Genomic DNA, 18,891 nt, shown 5'->3' on the forward strand with positions numbered 1-18,891 from the left:
CACTCTCTAGCTGCCAAGAGCACTTTTTACTATGCGCACCCAACCAGAGTGACGGGAGGAGCACATTTCAGAAAACGTGCTCAGCTCGTCGAGAAAATGCGATTTAAGCAATAAAATTAAAAATGCACCTAAAACCTAAACCAAACGTTGCAGGTGGTTATTTCTTCATGCGCAGTGGTCAACGCGGCACTCTCTAGCTGCCAAGAGCACTTTTTACTATGCGCACCCAACCAGAGTGACGGGAGGAGCACATTTCAGAAAACGTGCTCAGCTCGTCGAGAAAATGCGATTTAAGCAATAAAATTAAAAATGCACCCAAAACCTAAACCAAACGTTGCAGGTGGTTATTTCTTCATGCGCAGTGGTCAACGTGGCACTCTCTAGCTGCCAAGAGCACTTTTTACTATGCGCACCCAACCAGAGTGACGGGAGGAGCACATTTCAGAAAACGTGCTCAGCTCGTCGAGAAAATGCGATTTAAGCAATAAAATTAAAAATGCACCCAAAACCTAAACCAAACGTTGCAGATGGTCATTTCTTCATGCGCAGTGGTCAACGCGGCACTCTCTAGCTGCCAAGAGCACTTTTTACTATGCACACCCAACCAGAATGACGGGAGGAGCACATTTCTGAAAACGTGCTCAGCTCAACGAGAAAATGCGATTTAAGCAATAAAATTAAAAATGCACCCAAAACCTAAAAAAAACGTTGCACGTGGTTATTTCTTCATGCGCAGTGGTCAACGCGGCACTCTCTAGCTGCCAAGAGCACTTTTTACTATGCGCACCCAACCAGAGTGACGGGAGGAGCACATTTCAGAAAACGTGCTCAGCTCGTCGAGAAAATGGGATTTAAGCAATAAAATTAAAAATGCACGTAAAACCTAAACCAAACGTTGCGGGTGGTTATTTCTTCATGCGCAGTGGTCAACGCGGCACTCTCTAGCTGCCAAGAGCACTTTTTACTATGCGCACCCGACCAGAGTGACGGGAGGAGCACATTTCAGAAAACGTGCTCAGCTCGACGAGAAAATGCGATTTAAGCAATAAAATTAAAAATGCACCCAAAACCTAAACCAAACGTTGCAGGTGGTTATTTCTTCATGCGCAGTGGTCAACGCGGCACTCTCTAGCTGCCAAGAACACTTTTTACTATGCGCACCCAACCAGAGTGACGGGAGGAGCACATTTCAGAAAACGTGCTCGGCTCGTCGAGAAAATGCGATTTAAGCAATAAAATTAAAAATGCACCCAAAACCTAAACCAAACGTTGCAGGTGGTTATTTCTTCATGTGCAGTGGTCAACGCGGCACTCTCTAGCTGCCAAGAGCACTTTTTACTATGCGCACCCAACCAGAGTGACGGGAGGAGCACATTTCAGAAAACGTGCTCAGCTCGTCGAGAAAATACGATTTAAGCAATAAAATTAAAAATCCACCTAAAACCTAAACCAAACGTCGCAGGTGGTTATTTCTTCATGGGCAGTGGTCAACGCGGCACTCTCTAGCTGCCAAGAGCACTTTTTACTATGCGCACCCAACCAGAGTGACGGGAGGAGCACATTTCAGAAAACGTGCTCAGCTCGTCGAGAAAATGCGATTTAAGCAATAAAATTAAAAATGCACCCAAAACCTAAACCAAACGTTGCAAGTGGTTTTTACTTCATGCGCAGTTGTCAACGCGGCACTCTCTAGCTGCCAAGAGCACTTTTTACTATGCGCACCCAACCAGAGTGACGGGAGGAGCACATTTCAGAAAACGTGCTCAGCTCGTCGAGAAAATGCGATTTAAGCAATAAAATAAAAAATGCACCTTAAACCTAAACCAAACGGTGCAGGTGGTTATTTGTTCATGTGCAGCCGTCAACGTGGCACTCTCTAGCTGCCAAGAGCACTTTTCAGAAAACGTGCTCAGCTTGTCGAGAAAATGCGATTTAAGCAATAAAATTAAAAAATGCACCTAAAACCTAAACCAAACGTTGCAGGTGGTTATTTCTTCATGCGCAGTGGCCAACGCGGCACTCTCTAGCTGCCAAGAGCACTTTTTACTATGCGCACCCAACCAGAGTGACGGGAGGAGCACATTTCAGAAAACGTGCTCAGCTCGTCGAGAAAATACGATTTAAGCAATAAAATTAAAAATCCACCTAAAACCTAAACCAAACGTTGCAAGTGGTTTTTACTTCATGCGCAGTTGTCAACGCGGCACTCTCTAGCTGCCAAGAGCACTTTTTACTATGCGCACCCAACCAGAGTGACGGGAGGAGCACATTTCAGAAAACGTGCTCAGCTCGTCCAGAAAATGCGATTTAAGCAATAAAATTAAAAATGCACCCAAAACCTAAACCAAACGTTGCAGGGTGGTTATTTCTTCATGCGCAGTGGTCAACGCGGCACTCTCTAGCTGCCAAGAGCACTTTTTACTATGCGCACCCAACCAGAGTGACGGGAGGAGCACATTTCAGAAAACGTGCTCAGCTCGTCGAGAAAATGCGATTTAAGCAATAAAATTAAAAATGCACCTAAAACCTAAACCAAACGTTGCAGATGGTCATTTCTTCATGCGCAGTGGTCAACGCGGCACTCTCTAGCTGCCAAGAGCACTTTTTACTATGCGCACCCAACAAGAGTGACGGGAGGAGCACATTTCAGAAAACGTGCTCAGCTTGTCCAGAAAATGCGATTTAAGCAATAAAATTAAAAATGCACCCTAAACCAAACTTGCAGGTGGTTATTTCTTCATGCGCAGTGGTCAACGCGGCACTCTCTAGCTGCCAAGAGCACTTTTTACTATGCGCACCCAACCAGAGTGACGGGAGGAGCACATTTCAGAAAACGTGCTCAGCTCGTCGAGAAAATGCGATTTAAGCAATAAAATTAAAAATGCACATAAAACCTAAACTAAACGTTGCAGGTGGTTATTTCTTCTTGCGCAGTGGTCAACGCGGCACTCTCTAGCTGCCAAGAGCACTTTTTACAATGCGCACCCAACCAGAGTGACGGGAGGAGCACATTTCAGAAAACGTGCTCAGCTCGTCGAGAAAATGCGATTTAAGCAATAAAATTAAAAATGCACCTAAAACCTAAACCAAACGTTGCAGATGGTCATTTCTTCATGCGCAGTGGTCAACGCGGCACTCTCTAGCTGCCAAGAGCACTTTTTACTATGCGCACCCAACCAGAGTGACGGGAGGAGCACATTTCAGAAAACGTGCTCAGCTCGTCGAGAAAATGCGATTTAAGCAATAAAATTAAAAATGCACCTAAAACCTAAACCAAACGTTGCAGGTGGTTATTTCTTCATGCGCAGTGGTCAACGCGGCACTCTCTAGCTGCCAAGAGCACTTTTTACTATGCGCACCCAACCAGAGTGACGGGAGGAGCACATTTCAGAAAACGTGCTCAGCTCGTCGAGAAAATGCGATTTAAGCAATAAAATTAAAAATGCACCTAAAACCTAAACCAAACGTTGCAGATGGTCATTTCTTCATGCGCAGTGGTCAACGCGGCACTCTTTGAGCTGCCAAGAGCACTTTTTACTATGCGCACCCAACCAGAGTGACGGGAGGAGCACATTTCAGAAAACGTGCTCAGCTCGTCCAGAAAATGCGATTTAAGCAATAAAATTAAAAATGCACCCAAAACCTAAACCAAACGTTGCAGGGTGGTTATTTCTTCATGCGCAGTGGTCAACGCGGCACTCTCTAGCTGCCAAGAGCACTTTTTACTATGCGCACCCAACCAGAGTGACGGGAGGAGCACATTTCAGAAAACGTGCTCAGCTCGTCGAGAAAATGCGATTTAAGCAATAAAATTAAAAATGCACCTAAAACCTAAACCAAACGTTGCAGATGGTCATTTCTTCATGCGCAGTGGTCAACGCGGCACTCTTTGAGCTGCCGAGAGCACTTTTTACTATGCGCACCCAACCAGAGTGACGGGAGGAGCACATTTCAGAAAACGTGCTCAGCTCGTCCAGAAAATGCGATTTAAGCAATAAAATTAAAAATGCACCCAAAACCTAAACCAAACGTTGCAGGGTGGTTATTTCTTCATGCGCAGTGGTCAACGCGGCACTCTCTAGCTGCCAAGAGCACTTTTTACTATGCGCACCCAACCAGAGTGACGGGAGGAGCACATTTCAGAAAACGTGCTCAGCTCGTCGAGAAAATGCGATTTAAGCAATAAAATTAAAAATGCACCTAAAACCTAAACCAAACGTTGCAGATGGTCATTTCTTCATGCGCAGTGGTCAACGGCGGCACTCTCTAGCTGCCAAGAGCACTTTTTACTATGCGCACCCAACCAGAGTGACGGGAGGAGCACATTTCAGAAAACGTGCTCAGCTTGTCCAGAAAATGCGATTTAAGCAATAAAATTAAAAATGCACCCAAAACCTAAACCAAACTTGCAGGTGGTTATTTCTTCATGCGCAGTGGTCAACGCGGCACTCTCTAGCTGCCAAGAGCACTTTTTACTATGCGCACCCAACCAGAGTGACGGGAGGAGCACATTTCAGAAAACGTGCTCAGCTCGTCGAGAAAATGCGATTTAAGCAATAAAATTAAAAATGCACATAAAACCTAAACCAAACGTTGCAGGTGGTTATTTCTTCTTGCGCAGTGGTCAACGCGGCACTCTCTAGCTGCCAAGAGCACTTTTTACTATGCGCACCCAACAAGAGTGACGGGAGGAGCACATTTCAGAAAACGTGCTCAGCTCGTCGAGAAAATGCGATTTAAGCAATAAAATTAAAAATGCACCTAAAACCTAAACCAAACGTTGCAGGTGGTTATTTCTTCATGTGCAGTGGTCAACGCGGCACTCTCTAGCTGCCAAGAGCACTTTTTACTATGCGCACCCAACCAGAGTGACGGGAGGAGCACATTTCAGAAAACGTGCTCAGCTCGTCGAGAAAATGCGATTTAAGCAATAAAATTAAAAATGCACCTAAAACCTAAACCAAACGTTGCAGGTGGTTATTTCTTCATGCGCAGTGGCCAACGCGGCACTCTCTAGCTGCCAAGAGCACTTTTTACTATGCGCACCCAACCAGAGTGACGGGAGGAGCACATTTCAGAAAACGTGCTCAGCTCGTCGAGAAAATGCGATTTAAGCAATAAAATTAAAAATGCACCTAAAACCTAAACCAAACGTTGCAGGTGGTTATTTCTTCATGGGCAGTGGTCAACGCGGCACTCTCTAGCTGCCAAGAGCACTTTTTACTATGCGCACCCAACCAGAGTGACGGGAGGAGCACATTTCAGAAAATGTGCTCAGCTCGTCGAGAAAATGCGATTTAAGCAATAAAATTAAAAATGCACCTAAAACCTAAACCAAACGTTGCAGGTGGTTATTTCTAAATGCGCAGTGGTCAACGCGGCACTCTCTAGCTGCCAAGAGCACTTATTACTACGCGCACCCAACCAGAGTGACGAGAGGAGCACATTTCAGAAAACGTGCTCAGCTCGTCGAGAAAATGCGATTTAAGCAATAAAATTAAAAATGCACCCAAAACCTAAACCAAACGTTGCAGATGGTCATTTCTTCATGCGCAGTGGTCAACGCGGCACTCTCAAGCTGCCAAGAGCACTTTTTACTATGCGCACCCAACTAGAGTGACGGGAGGAGCACATTTCAGAAAACATGCTCAGCTCGTCGAGAAAATGCGATTTAAGCAATAAAATTAAAAATGCACCCAAAACCTAAAACAAACGTTGCACGTGGTTATTTCTTCATGCGCAGTGGTCAACGCGGCACTCTCTAGCTGCCAAGAGCACTTTTTACTATGCGCACCCAACCAGAGTGACGGGAGGAGCACATTTCAGAAAACGTGCTCAGCTTGTCCAGAAAATGCGATTTAAGCAATAAAATTAAAAATGCACCCAAAACCTAAACCAAACTTGCAGGTGGTTATTTCTTCATGCGCAGTGGTCAACGCGGCACTCTCTAGCTGCCAAGAGCACTTTTTACTATGCGCACCCAACCAGAGTGACGGGAGGAGCACATTTCAGAAAACGTGCTCGGCTCGTCGAGAAAATGCGATTTAAGCAATAAAATTAAAAATGAACATAAAACCTAAACCAAACGTTGCAGGTGGTTATTTCTTCTTGTGCAGTGGTCAACGCGGCACTCTCTAGCTGCCAAGAGCACTTTTTACTATGCGCACCCAACAAGAGTGACGGGAGGAGCACATTTCAGAAAACGTGCTCAGCTCGTCTAGAAAATGCGATTTAAGCAATAAAATTAAAAATGCACCTAAAACCTAAACCAAACGTTGCAGGTGGTTATTTCTTCATGTGCAGTGGTCAACGCGGCACTCTCTAGCTGCCAAGAGCACTTTTTACTATGCGCACCCAACCAGAGTGACGGGAGGAGCACATTTCAGAAAACGTGCTCAGCTCGTCGAGAAAATGCGATTTAAGCAATAAAATTAAAAATGCACCTAAAACCTAAACCAAACGTTGCAGGTGGTTATTTCTTCATGCGCAGTGGCCAACGCGGCACTCTCTAGCTGCCAAGAGCACTTTTTACTATGCGCACCCAACCAGAGTGACGGGAGGAGCACATTTCAGAAAACGTGCTCAGCTCGTCGAGAAAATGCGATTTAAGCAATAAAATTAAAAATGCACCTAAAACCTAAACCAAACGTTGCAGGTGGTTATTTCTTCATGGGCAGTGCTCAACGCGGCACTCTCTAGCTGCCAAGAGCACTTTTTACTATGCGCACCCAACCAGAGTGACGGGAGGAGCACATTTCAGAAAATGTGCTCAGCTCGTCGAGAAAATGCGATTTAAGCAATAAAATTAAAAATGCACCTAAAACCTAAACCAAACGTTGCAGGTGGTTATTTCTTCATGCGCAATGGTCAACTCGGCACTCTCTAGCTGCCAAGAGCACTTTTTACTATGCGCACCCAACCAGAGTGACGGGAGGAGCACATTTCAGAAAACGTGCTCAGCTCGACGAGAAAATGCGATTTAAGCAATAAAATTAAAAATGCACCCAAAACCTAAACCAAACGTTTCAGGTGGTTATTTCTTCATGCGCAGTGGTCAACGCGGCACTCTCTAGCTGCCAAGAGCACTTTTTACTATGCGCACCCAAACAGAGTGACGGGAGGAGCACATTTCAGAAAATGTGCTCAGCTCGTCGAGAAAATGCGATTTAAGCAATAAAATTAAAAATGCACCTAAAACCTAAACCAAACGTTGCAGATGGTCATTTCTTCATGCGCAGTGGTCAACGCGGCACTCTCTAGCTGCCAAGAGCACTTTTTACTATGCGCACCCAACCAGAGTGACGGGAGGAGCACATTTCAGAAAACGCGCTCAGCTCGTCGAGAAAATGCGATTTAAGCAATAAAATTAAAAATGCACCCAAAACCTAAACCAAACGTTGCAGATGGTCATTTCTTCATGCGCAGTGGTCAACGCGGCACTCTCTAGCTGCCAAGAGCACTTTTTACTATGCGCACCCAACCAGAATGACGGGAGGAGCACATTTCAGAAAACGAGCTCAGCTCGTCGAGAAAATGCGATTTAAGCAATAAAACTAAAAATGCACCTAAAACCTAAACCAAACGTTGCAGGTGGTTATTTCTTCATGCGCAGCGGTCAACGCGGCACTCTCGAGCTGCCAAGAGCACTTTTTACTATGCGCACCCAACCAGAGTGACGGGAGGAGCACATTTCAGAAAACGTGCTCAGCTCGTTGAGAAAATGCGATTTAAGCAATAAAATTAAAAATGCACCCAAAACCTAAACCAAACGTTGCAGATGGTCATTTCTTCATGCGCAGTGGTCAACGCGGCACTCTCTAGCTGCCAAGAGCACTTTTTACTATGCGCACCCAACCAGAGTGACGGGAGGAGCACATTTCAGAAAACGTGCTCAGCTCGACGAGAAAATGCGATTTAAGCAATAAAACTAAAAATGCACCTAAAACCTAAACCAAACGTTGGGGGTGGTTATTTCTTCATGTGCAGCAGTCAACGCGGCACTCTCTAGCTGCCAAGAGCACTTTTTACTATGCGCACCCAACCAGAGTGACGGGAGGAGCACGTTTCAGAAAACGTGCTCAGCTCGTCGAGAAAATGCGATTTAAGCAATAAAAATAAAAATGCACCTAAAACCTAAAACAAACGTTGCACTTGGTTATTTCTTCATGCGCAGTGGTCAACGTGGCACTCTCTAGCTGCCAAGAGCACTTTTTACTATGCGCACCCAACCAGAGTGACGGGAGGAGCACATTTCAGAAAACGTGCTCAGCTCGTCGAGAAAATGCGATTTAAGCAATAAAATTAAAAATGCACCCAAAACCTAAACCAAACGTTGCAGATGGTCATTTCTTCATGCGCAGTGGTCAACGCGGCACTCTCTAGTTGCCAAGAGCACTTTTTACTATGCGCACCCAACCAGAGTGACGGGAGGAGCACATTTCAGAAAACGTGCTCAGCTCGTCCAGAAAATGCGATTTAAGCAATAAAATTAAAAATGCACCCAAAACCTAAACCAAACGTTGCAGGTGGTTATTTCTTCATGCACAGTGGTCAACGCGGCACTCTCTAGCTGCCAAGAGCACTTTTTACTATGCGCACCCAACCAGAGTGACGGGAGGAGCACATTTCAGAAAACGCGCTCAGCTCGTCGAGAAAATGCGATATAAGCAATAAAATTAAAAATGCACCTAAAACCTAAACCAAACTTGCAGGTGGTTATTTCTTCATGTGCAGTGGTCAACGCGGCACTCTCTAGCTGCCAAGAGCACTTTTTACTATGCGCACCCAACCAGAGTGACGGGAGGAGCACATTTCAGAAAACGTGCTCAGCTCGTCGAGAAAATGCGATTTAAGCAATAAAATTAAAAATGCACCTAAAACCTAAACCAAACGTTGCAGGTTGTTATGTCTTCATGCGCAGTGGTCAACGCGGCACTCTCTAGCTGCCAAGAGCACTTTTTACTATGCGCACCCAAAAAGAGTGACAGGAGGAGCACATTTCAGAAAACGTGCTCAGCTCGACGAGAAAATGCGATTTAAGCAATAAAATTAAAAATGCACGCAAAACCTAAACCAAACGTTGCAGGTGGTTATTTCTTCATGCGCAGTGGTCAACGCGGCACTCTCTAGCTGCCAAGAGCACTTTTTACTATGCGCACCCAACCAGAGTGACGGGAGGAGCACATTTCAGAAAACGTGCTCTGCTCGTCGAGAAAAATGCGATTTAAGCAATAAAATTAAAAATGCACCTAAAATCTAAACCAAACGTTGCAGTTGGTTATTTCTTCATGCGCAATGGTGAACGCGGCACTCTCTAGCTGCCAAGAGCACTTTTTACTATGCGCACCCAACCAGAGTGACGGGAGGAGCACATTTCAGAAAACGTCCTCAGCTCGTCGAGAAAATGCGATTTAAGCAATAAAATTAAAAATGCACCTAAAACCTAAACCAAACGTTGCAGATGGTAATTTCTTCATGCGCAGTGGTCAACGTGGCACTCTCTAGCTGCCAAGAGCACTTTTTACTATGCGCACCCAACCAGAGTGACGGGAGGAGCACATTTCAGAAAACGTGCTCAGCTCGTCGAGAAAATGCGATTTAAGCAATAAAATTAAAGATGCACCTAAAACCTAAACCAAACGTTGCAGGTGGTTATTTCTTCATGCGGAGTGGTCAACGCGGCACTCTCTAGCTGCCAAGAGCACTTTTTACTATGCGCACCCAACCAGAGTGACGGGAGGAGCACATTTCAGAAAACGTGCTCAGCTCGTCGAGATAATGCGATTTAAGCAATAAAATTAAAAATGCACCTAAAACCTAAACCAAACGTTGCAGGTGGTTATTTATTCATGCGCAGTGGTCAACGCGGCACTCTCTAGCTGCCAAGAGCACTTTTTTCTATGCGCACCCAACCAGAGTGACGGGAGGAGAACATTTCAGAAAACGTGCTCAGCTCGTCGAGAAAATGCGATTTAAGCAATAAAATTAAAAATGCACCCAAATCCTAAACCACACGTTGCAGATGGTCATTTCTTCATGCGCAGTGGTCAACGCGGCACTATCTAGCTGCCAAGAGCACTTTTTACTATGCACACCCAACCAGAGTGACGGGAGGAGCACATTTCAGAAAACGTGCTCAGGTCGACGAGAAAATGCGATTTAAGCAATAAAATTAAAAATGCACCCAAAACCTAAACCAAACGTTGCAGGCGGTTATTTCTTCATGCGCAGTGGTCAACGCGGCACTGCCTAGCTGCCAAGAGCACTTTTTACTATGCGCACCCAACCAGAGTGACGGGAGGAGCACATTTCAGAAAACGTGCTCAGCTCGTCGAGAAAATGCGATTTAAGCAATAAAATTAAAAATGCACCTAAAACCTAAACCAAACGTTGCAGGTGGTTATTTCTTCATGCGCAGCAGTCAACGCGGCACTCTCTAGCTGCCAAGAGCACTTTTTACTATGCGCACCCAACCAGAGTGACGGGAGGAGCACATTTCAGAAAACGTGCTCAGCTCGTCGAGAAAATGCGATTAAAGCAATAAAATTAAAAATGCACCTAAAACCTAAACCAAACATTGCAGATGGTCATTTCTTCATGCGCAGTGGTCAACGCGGCACTCTCTAGCTGCGAAGAGCACTTTTTACTATGCGCACCCAACCAGAGTGACGGGAGGAGCACATTTCAGAAAACATGCTCGTCGAGAAAATGCGATTTAAGCAATAAAATTAAAAATACACCTAAAACCTAAACCAAACGTTGCAGGTGGTTATTTCTTCATGTGCAGCCGTCAACGCGGCACTCTCTAGCTGCCAAGAGCACTTTTTACTATGCGCACCCAACCAGAGTGACGGGAGGAGCACATTTCAGAAAACGTGCTCAGAACGTCGAGAAAATGCGATTTAAGCAATAAAATTAAAAATGCACCTAAAACCTAAACCAAACGTTGCAGGTGGTTATTTCTTCATGCGCAGTGGTCAACGCGGCACTCTCTAGCTGCCAAGAGCACTTTTTACTATGCGCACCCAACCAGAGTGACGGGAGGAGCACATTTCAGAAAACGTGCTCAGCTCGTCCAGAAAATGCGATTTAAGCAATAAAATTAAAAATGCACCTAAAACCTAAACCAAACGTTGCAGGTGGTTATTTCTTCATGCGCAGTGGTCAACGCGGCACTCTCTAGCTGCCAAGAGCAGTTTTTACTATGCGCACCCAACAAGAGTGACGGGAGGAGCACATTTCAGAAAACGTGCTCAGCTCGTCGAGAAAATTCGATTTAAGGAATAAAATTAAAAATGCACCCAAAACCTAAACCAAACGTTGCAGGTGGTTATTTCTTCATGCGCAGTGGTCAACGCGGCACTCTCTAGCTGCCAAGAGCACTTTTTACTATGCGCACCCAACCAGAGTGACGGGAGGAGCACATTTCAGAAAACGTGCTCAGCTCGTCGAGAAAATGCGATTTAAGCAATAAAATTAAAAATGCACCCAAAACCTAAACCAAACGTTGCAGGAGGTTATTTCTTCATGCGCAGTGGTCAACGCGGCACTCTCTAGCTGCCAAGAGCACTTTTTACCATGCGCACCCAACCAGAGTGACGGGAGGAGCACATTTCAGAAAACGTGCTCAGCTCGTCGAGAAAATGCGATTTAAGCAATAAAATTAAAAATGCACCTAAAACCTAAACCAAACGTTGCAGGTGGTTATTTCTTCATGCGCAGCAGTCAACGCGGCACTCTCTAGCTGCCAAGAGCACTTTTTACTATGCGCACCCAACAAGAGTGACGGGAGGAGCACATTTAAGAAAACGTGCTCAGCTCGTCGAGAAAATTCGATTTAAGCAATAAAATTAAAAATGCACCCAAAACCTAAACCAAACGTTGCAGGTGGTTATTTCTTCATGATTAGTGGTCAACGCGGCACTGCCTAGCTGCCAAGAGCACTTTTTACTATGCGCACCCAACCAGAGTGACGGGAGGAGCACATTTCAGAAAACGTGCTCAGCTCGTCGAGAAAATGCGATTTAAGCAATAAAATTAAAAATGCACCTAAAACCTAAACCAAACGTTGCAGGTGGTTATTTCTTCATGCGCAGCAGTCAACGCGGCACTCTCTAGCTGCCAAGAGCACTTTTTACTATGCGCACCCAACCAGAGTGACGGGAGGAGCACATTTCAGAAAACGTGCTCAGCTCGTCGAGAAAATGCGATTTAAGCAATAAAATTAAAAATGCACCTAAAACCTAAACTAAACGTTGCAGGTGGTTATTGCTTCATGGGCAGTGGTCAACGCGGCACTCTCTAGCTGCCAAGAGCACTTTTTACTATGCGCACCCAACCAGAGTGACGGGAGGAGCACATTTCAGAAAATGTGCTCAGCTCGTCGAGAAAATGCGATTTAAGCAATAAAATTAAAAATGCACCTAAAACCTAAACCAAACGTTGCAGATGGTCATTTCTTCATGCGCAGTGGTCAACACGGCACTCTCTAGCTGCCAAGAGCACTTTTTACTATGCGCACCCAACCAGAGTGACGGGAGGAGCACATTTCAGAAAACGTGCTCAGCTCGTCGAGAAAATGCGATTTAAGCAATAAAATTAAAAATGCACCCAAAACCTAAACCAAACGTTGCAGATGGTCATTTCTTCATGCGCAGTGGTCAACGCGGCACTCTCTAGCTGCCAAGAGCACTTTTTACTATGCGCACCCAACCAGATTGACGGGAGGAGCACATTTCAGAAAACGTGCTCAGCTCGTCGAGAAAATGCGATTTAAGCAATAAAATTAAAAATGCACCTAAAACCTAAACCAAACGTTGCAGGTGGTTATTTCTTCATGCGCAGCGGTCAACGCGGCACTCTCTAGCTGCCAAGAGCACTTTTTACTATGCACACCCAACCAAAGTGACGGGAGGAGCACATTCCAGAAAACGTGCTCAGCTCGTTGAGAAAATGCGATTTAAGCAATAAAATTAAAAATGCACCCAAAACCTAAACCAAACGTTGCAGATGGTCATTTCTTCATGCGCAGTGGTCAACGCGGCACTCTCTAGCTGCCAAGAGCACTTTTTACTATGCGCACCCAACCAGAGTGACGGGAGGAGCACATTTCAGAAAACGTGCTCAGCTCGTCGAGAAAATGCAATTTAAGCAATAAAATTAAAAATGCACCTAAAACCTAAACCAAACGTTGCAGGTGGTTATTTCTTCATGCGCAGTGGTCAACGCGGCACTCTCTAGCTGCCAAGAGCACTTTTTACTATCCGCACCCAACCAGAGTGACGGGCGGAGCACATTTCAGAAAACGTGCTCAGCTCGTCGAGAAAATGCGATTTAAGCAATAAAATTAAAAATGCACCCAAAACCTAAACCAAACGTTGCAGGTGGTTATTTCTTCATGCGCAGTCGTCAACGCGGCACTCTCTAGCTGCCAAGAGCGCTTTTTACTATGCGCACCCAACCAGAGTGACGGGAGGAGCACATTTCAGAAAACGTGCTCAGCTCGTCGAGAAAATGCGATTTAAGCAATAAAATTAAAAATGCACCTAAAACCTAAACCAAACGTTGCAGGTGGTTATTTCTTCATGCGCAGTTGTCAACGCGGCACTCTCTAGCTGCCAAGAGCACTTTTTACTATGCGCACCCGACCAGAGTGACGGGAGGAGCACATTTCAGAAAACGTGCTTAGCTCGTCGAGAAAATGCGATTTAAGCAATAAAATTAAAAATGCACCTAAAACCTAAACCAAACGTTGCAGGTGGTTATTTCTTCATGCGCAGTGGTCAACGCGGCACTCTCTAGCTGCTAAGAGCACTTTTTACTATGCGCACCCAACCAGAGTGACCGGAGGAGCACATTTCAGAAAACATGCTCAGCTCGTCGAGAAAATGCGATTTAAGCAATAAAATTAAAAATGCACCTAAAACCTAAACCAAACGTTGCAGATGGTCATGTCTTCATGCGCAGTGGTCAACGCGGCACTCTCTAGCTGCCAAGAGCACTTTTTACTATGCGCACCCAACCAGAGTGACGGGAGGAGCACATTTCAAAAAACGTGCTCAGCTCGACGAGAAAATTCGATTTAAGCAATAAAATTAAAAATGCACCCAAAACCTAAACCAAACGTTGCAGGCGGTTATTTCTTCATGCGCAGTGGTCAACGTGGCACTCTCTAGCTGCCAAGAGCACTTTTTACCATGTGCACCCAACCAGAGTGATGGGAGGAGCACATTTCAGAAAACGTGCTCAGATCGTCGAGAAAATGCGATTTAAGCAATAAAATTAAAAATGCACCTAAAACCTAAACCAAACGTTGCAGGTGATTATTTCTTCATGCGCAGCAGTCAACGCGGAACTCTCTAGCTGCCAAGAGCACTTTTTACTATGCGCACCCAACCAGAGTGACGGGAGGAGCACGTTTCAGAAAACGTGCTCAGCTCGTCGAGAAAATGCGATTTAAGCAATGAAATTAAAAATGCACCTAAAACCTAAAACAAACGTTGCACGTGGTTATTTCTTCATGCGCAGTGGTCAACGCGGCACTCTCTAGCTGCCAAGAGCACTTTTTACTATGCGCACCCAACCAGAGTGACGGGAGGAGCACATTTCAGAAAACGTGCTCAGCTCGTCGAGAAAATGCGATTTAAGCAATAAAAGCAAAAATGCACCCAAAACCTAAACCAAACGTTGCAGATGGTCATTTCTTCATGCGCAGTGGTCAACGCGGCACTGTCTAGCTGCCAAGAGCACGTTTTACTATGCGCACCCAACCAGAGTGACGGGAGGAGCACATTTCAGAAAACGTTCTCAGCTCGTCGAGAAAATGCAATTTAAGCAATAAAATTAAAAATGCACCTAAAACCTAAACCAAACGTTGCAAATGGTCATTTCTTCATGCGCAGTGGTCAACGCGGCACTCTCTAGCTGCCAAGAGCACTTTTTACTATGCGCACCCAACCAGAGTGACGGAAGGAGCACATTCAGAAAACGTGCTCAGCTCGTCGAGAAAATGCGATTTAAGCAATAAAATTAAAAATGCACCTAAAACCTAAACCAAACGTTGCAGATGGTCATTTCTTCATGCGCAGTGGTCAACGCGGCACTCTCTTGCTGCCAAGAGCACTTTTTACTATGCGCACCCAACCAGAGTGACGGGAGGAGCACATTTCAGAAAACGTGCTCAGCTCGTCGAGAAAATGCGATTTAAGCAATAAAATTAAAAATGCACCTAAAACCTAAACCAAACGTTGCAGGTGGTTATTTCTTCATGCGCAGTGGCCAACGCGGCACTCTCTAGCTGCCAAGAGCACTTTTTACTATGCGCACCCAGCCAGAGTGACGGGAGGAGCACATTTCAGAAAACGTGCTCAGCTCGTCGAGAAAATGCGATTTAAGCAATAAAATTAAAAATGCACCTAAAACCTAAACCAAACGTTGCAGATGGTCATTTCTTCATGCGCAGTGGTCAACGCGGCACTCTCTAGCTGCCAAGAGCACTTTTTACTATGCGCACCCAACCAGAGTGACGGGAGGAGCACATTTCAGAAAACGTGCTCAGCTCGTCCAGGAATTGCGATTTAAGCAATAAAATTAAAGATGCACCTAAAACCTAAACCAAACGTTGCAGGTGGTTATTTCTTCATGGGCAGTGGTCAACTCGGCACTCTCTAGCTGCCAAGAGCACTTTTTACTTCGCGCACCCAGCCAGAGTGACGGGAGGAGCACATTTCAGAAAACGTGCTCAGCTCGTCGAGAAAATGCGATTTAAGCAATAAAATTAAAAATGCACCTAAAACCTAAACCAAACGTTGCAGGTGGTTATTTCTTCATGCGCAGTGGTCAACGCGGCACTCTCTAGCTGCCAAGAGCACTTTTTACTATGCGCACCCAACCAGAGTGACGGGAGGAGCACATTTCAGAAAACGTGCTCAGCTCGTCGAGAAAATGCAATTTAAGCAATAAAATTAAAAATGCACCTAAAACCTAAACCAAACGTTGCAGGTGGTTATTTCTTCATGTGCAGTGGTCAACGCGGCACTCTCTAGCTGCCAAGAGCACTTTTTACTATGCGCACACAACCAGAGTGACGGGAGGAGCACATTTCAGAAAACGTGCTCAACTCGTCGAGAAAATGCGATTTAAGCAATAAAATTAGAAATGTACCTAAAACCTAAACCAAACGTTGCAGGTGGTTATTTCTTCATGCGCAGTGGCCAACGCGGCACTCTCTAGCTGCCAAGAGCACTTTTTACTATGCGCACCCAACCAGAGTGACGGGAGGAGCACATTTGTGAAAACGTGCTCAGCTCGTCGAGAAAATGCGATTTAAGCAATAAAATTAAAAATCCACCTAAAACCTAAACCAAACGTTGCAGGTGGTTATTTCTTCATGGGCAGTGGTCAACGCGGCACTCTCTAGCTGCCAAGAGCACTTTTTACTATGCGCACCCAACCAGAGTGACGGGAGGAGCACATTTCAGAAAACGTGCTCAGCTCGTCGAGAAAATGCGATTTAAGCAATAAAATTAAAAATGCACCTAAAACCTAAACCAAACGTTGCAGGTGGTTATTTCTTCATGCGCAGTGGTCAACGCGGCACTCTCTAGCTGCCAAGAGCGCTTTTTACTATGCGCACCCAACCAGAGTGACGGGAGGAGCACATTTCAGAAAACGTGCTCAGCTCGTCGAGAAAATGCGATTTAAGCAATAAAATTAAAAATGCACCCAAAACCTAAACCAAACGTTGCAAGTGGTTATTTCTTCATGCGCAGTGGTCAACGCGGCACTCTCTAGCTGCCAAGAGCACTTTTTACTATGCGCACCCAACCAGAGTGACGGGAGGAGCACATTTCAGAAAACGTGCTCAGCTCGTCGAGAAAATGCGATTTAAGCAATAAAATTAAAAATGCACCTAAAACCTAAACCAAACGTGGCAGGTGGTTATTTCTTCATGCGCAGTGGTCAACGCGGCACTCTCGAGCTGCCAAGAGCACTTTTTACTATGCGCACCCAACCAGAGTGACGGGAGGAGCACATTTCAGAAAACGTGCTCAGCTCGTCGAGAAAATGCGATTTAAGCAATAAAATTAAAAATGCACCTAAAACCTAAACCAAACGTTGCAGGTGGTTATTTCTTCATGCGCAGTGGCCAACGCGGCACTCTCTAGCTGCCAAGAGCACTTTTTACTATGCGCACCCAACCAGAGTGACGGGAGGAGCACATTTCAGAAAACGTGCTCAGCTCGTCGAGAAAATGCAATTTAAGCAATAAAATTAAAAATGCACCCAAAACCTAAACCAAACGTTGCAGGTGGTTATTTCTTCATGCGCAGTGGTCAACGCGGCACTCTCTAGCTGCCAAGAGTACTTTTTACTATGCGCACCCAACCAGAGTAACGGGAGGAGCACATTTCAGAAAACGTGCTCAGCTCGTCGAGAAGATGCGATTTAAGCAATAAAATTAAAAATGCACCTAAAACCTAAACCAAACGTTGGGGGTGGTTATTTCTTCATGCGCAGTGGTCAACGCGGCACTCTCTAGCTGCCAAGAGCACTTTTTACTATGCGCACCCAACCAGAGTGACGGGAGGAGCACATTTCAGAAAACGTGCTCAGCTCGTCGAGAAAATGCGATCAAAGCAATAAAATTAAAAATGCACCTAAAACCTAAACCAAACGTTGCAGATGGTCATTTCTTCATGCGCCGTGGTCAACGCGGCACTCTCTAGCTGCCAAGAGCACTTTTTACTATGCACACCCAACCAGAGTGACGGGAGGAGCACATTTCTGAAAACGTGCTCAGCTCGACGAGAAAATGCGATTTAAGCAATAAAATTAAAAATGCACCCAAAACCTAAAACAAACGATGCACGTGGTTATTTCTTCATGCGCAGTGGTCAACGCGGCACTCTCTAGCTGCCAAGAGCACTTTTTACTATGCGCACCCAACCAGAGTGACGGGAGGAGCACATTTCAGAAAACGTGCTCAGCTCGTCGAGAAAATGCGATTTAAGCAATAAAATTAAAAATGCACGTAAAACCTAAACCAAACGTTGCGGGTGGTTATTTCTTCATGCGCAGTGGTCAACGCGGCACTCTCTAGCTGCCAAGAGCACTTTTTACTATGCGCACCCAACCAGAGTGACGGGAGGAGCACATTTCAGAAAACGTGCTCAGCTCGTCGAGAAAATGCGATTTAAGCAATAAAATTAAAAATGCACCCAAAACCTAAACCAAACGTTGCAGGTGGTTATTTCTTCATGCGCAGTGGTCAACGCGGCACTCTCTAGCTGCCAAGAGCACTTTTTACTATGCGCACACAACCAGAGTGACGGGAGGAGCACATTTCAGAAAACGTGCTCAGCTCGTCGAGAAAATGCGATTTAAGCAATAAAATTAAAAATGTACCTAAAACCTAAACCAAACGTTGCAGGTGGTTATTTCTTCATGCGCAGTGGCCAACGCGGCACTCTCTAGCTGCCAAGAGCACTTTTTACTATGCGCACCCAACCAGAGTGACGGGAGGAGCACATTTCAGAAAACGTGCTCAGCTCGTCGAGAAAATGCGATTTAAGCAATAAAATTAAAAATCCACCTAAAACCTAAACCAAACGTTGCAGGTGGTTATTTCTTCATGGGCAGTGGTCAACGCGGCACTCTCTAGCTGCCAAGAGCACTTTTTACTATGCACACCCAACCAGAGTGACGGGAGGAGCACATTTCAGAAAACGTGCTCAGCTCGTCGAGAAAATGCGATTTAAGCAATAAAATTAAAAATCCACCTAAAACCTAAACCAAACGTTGCAGGTGGTTATTTCTTCATGCGCAGTGGTCAACGCGGCACTCTCTAGCTGCCAAGAGCGCTTTTTACTATGCGCACCCAACTAGAGTGAC

Source organism: Syngnathus scovelli, chromosome 5 (assembly GCF_024217435.2).
Source record: "Syngnathus scovelli strain Florida chromosome 5, RoL_Ssco_1.2, whole genome shotgun sequence".
NCBI classification, from domain to species: domain Eukaryota; kingdom Metazoa; phylum Chordata; class Actinopteri; order Syngnathiformes; family Syngnathidae; genus Syngnathus; species Syngnathus scovelli.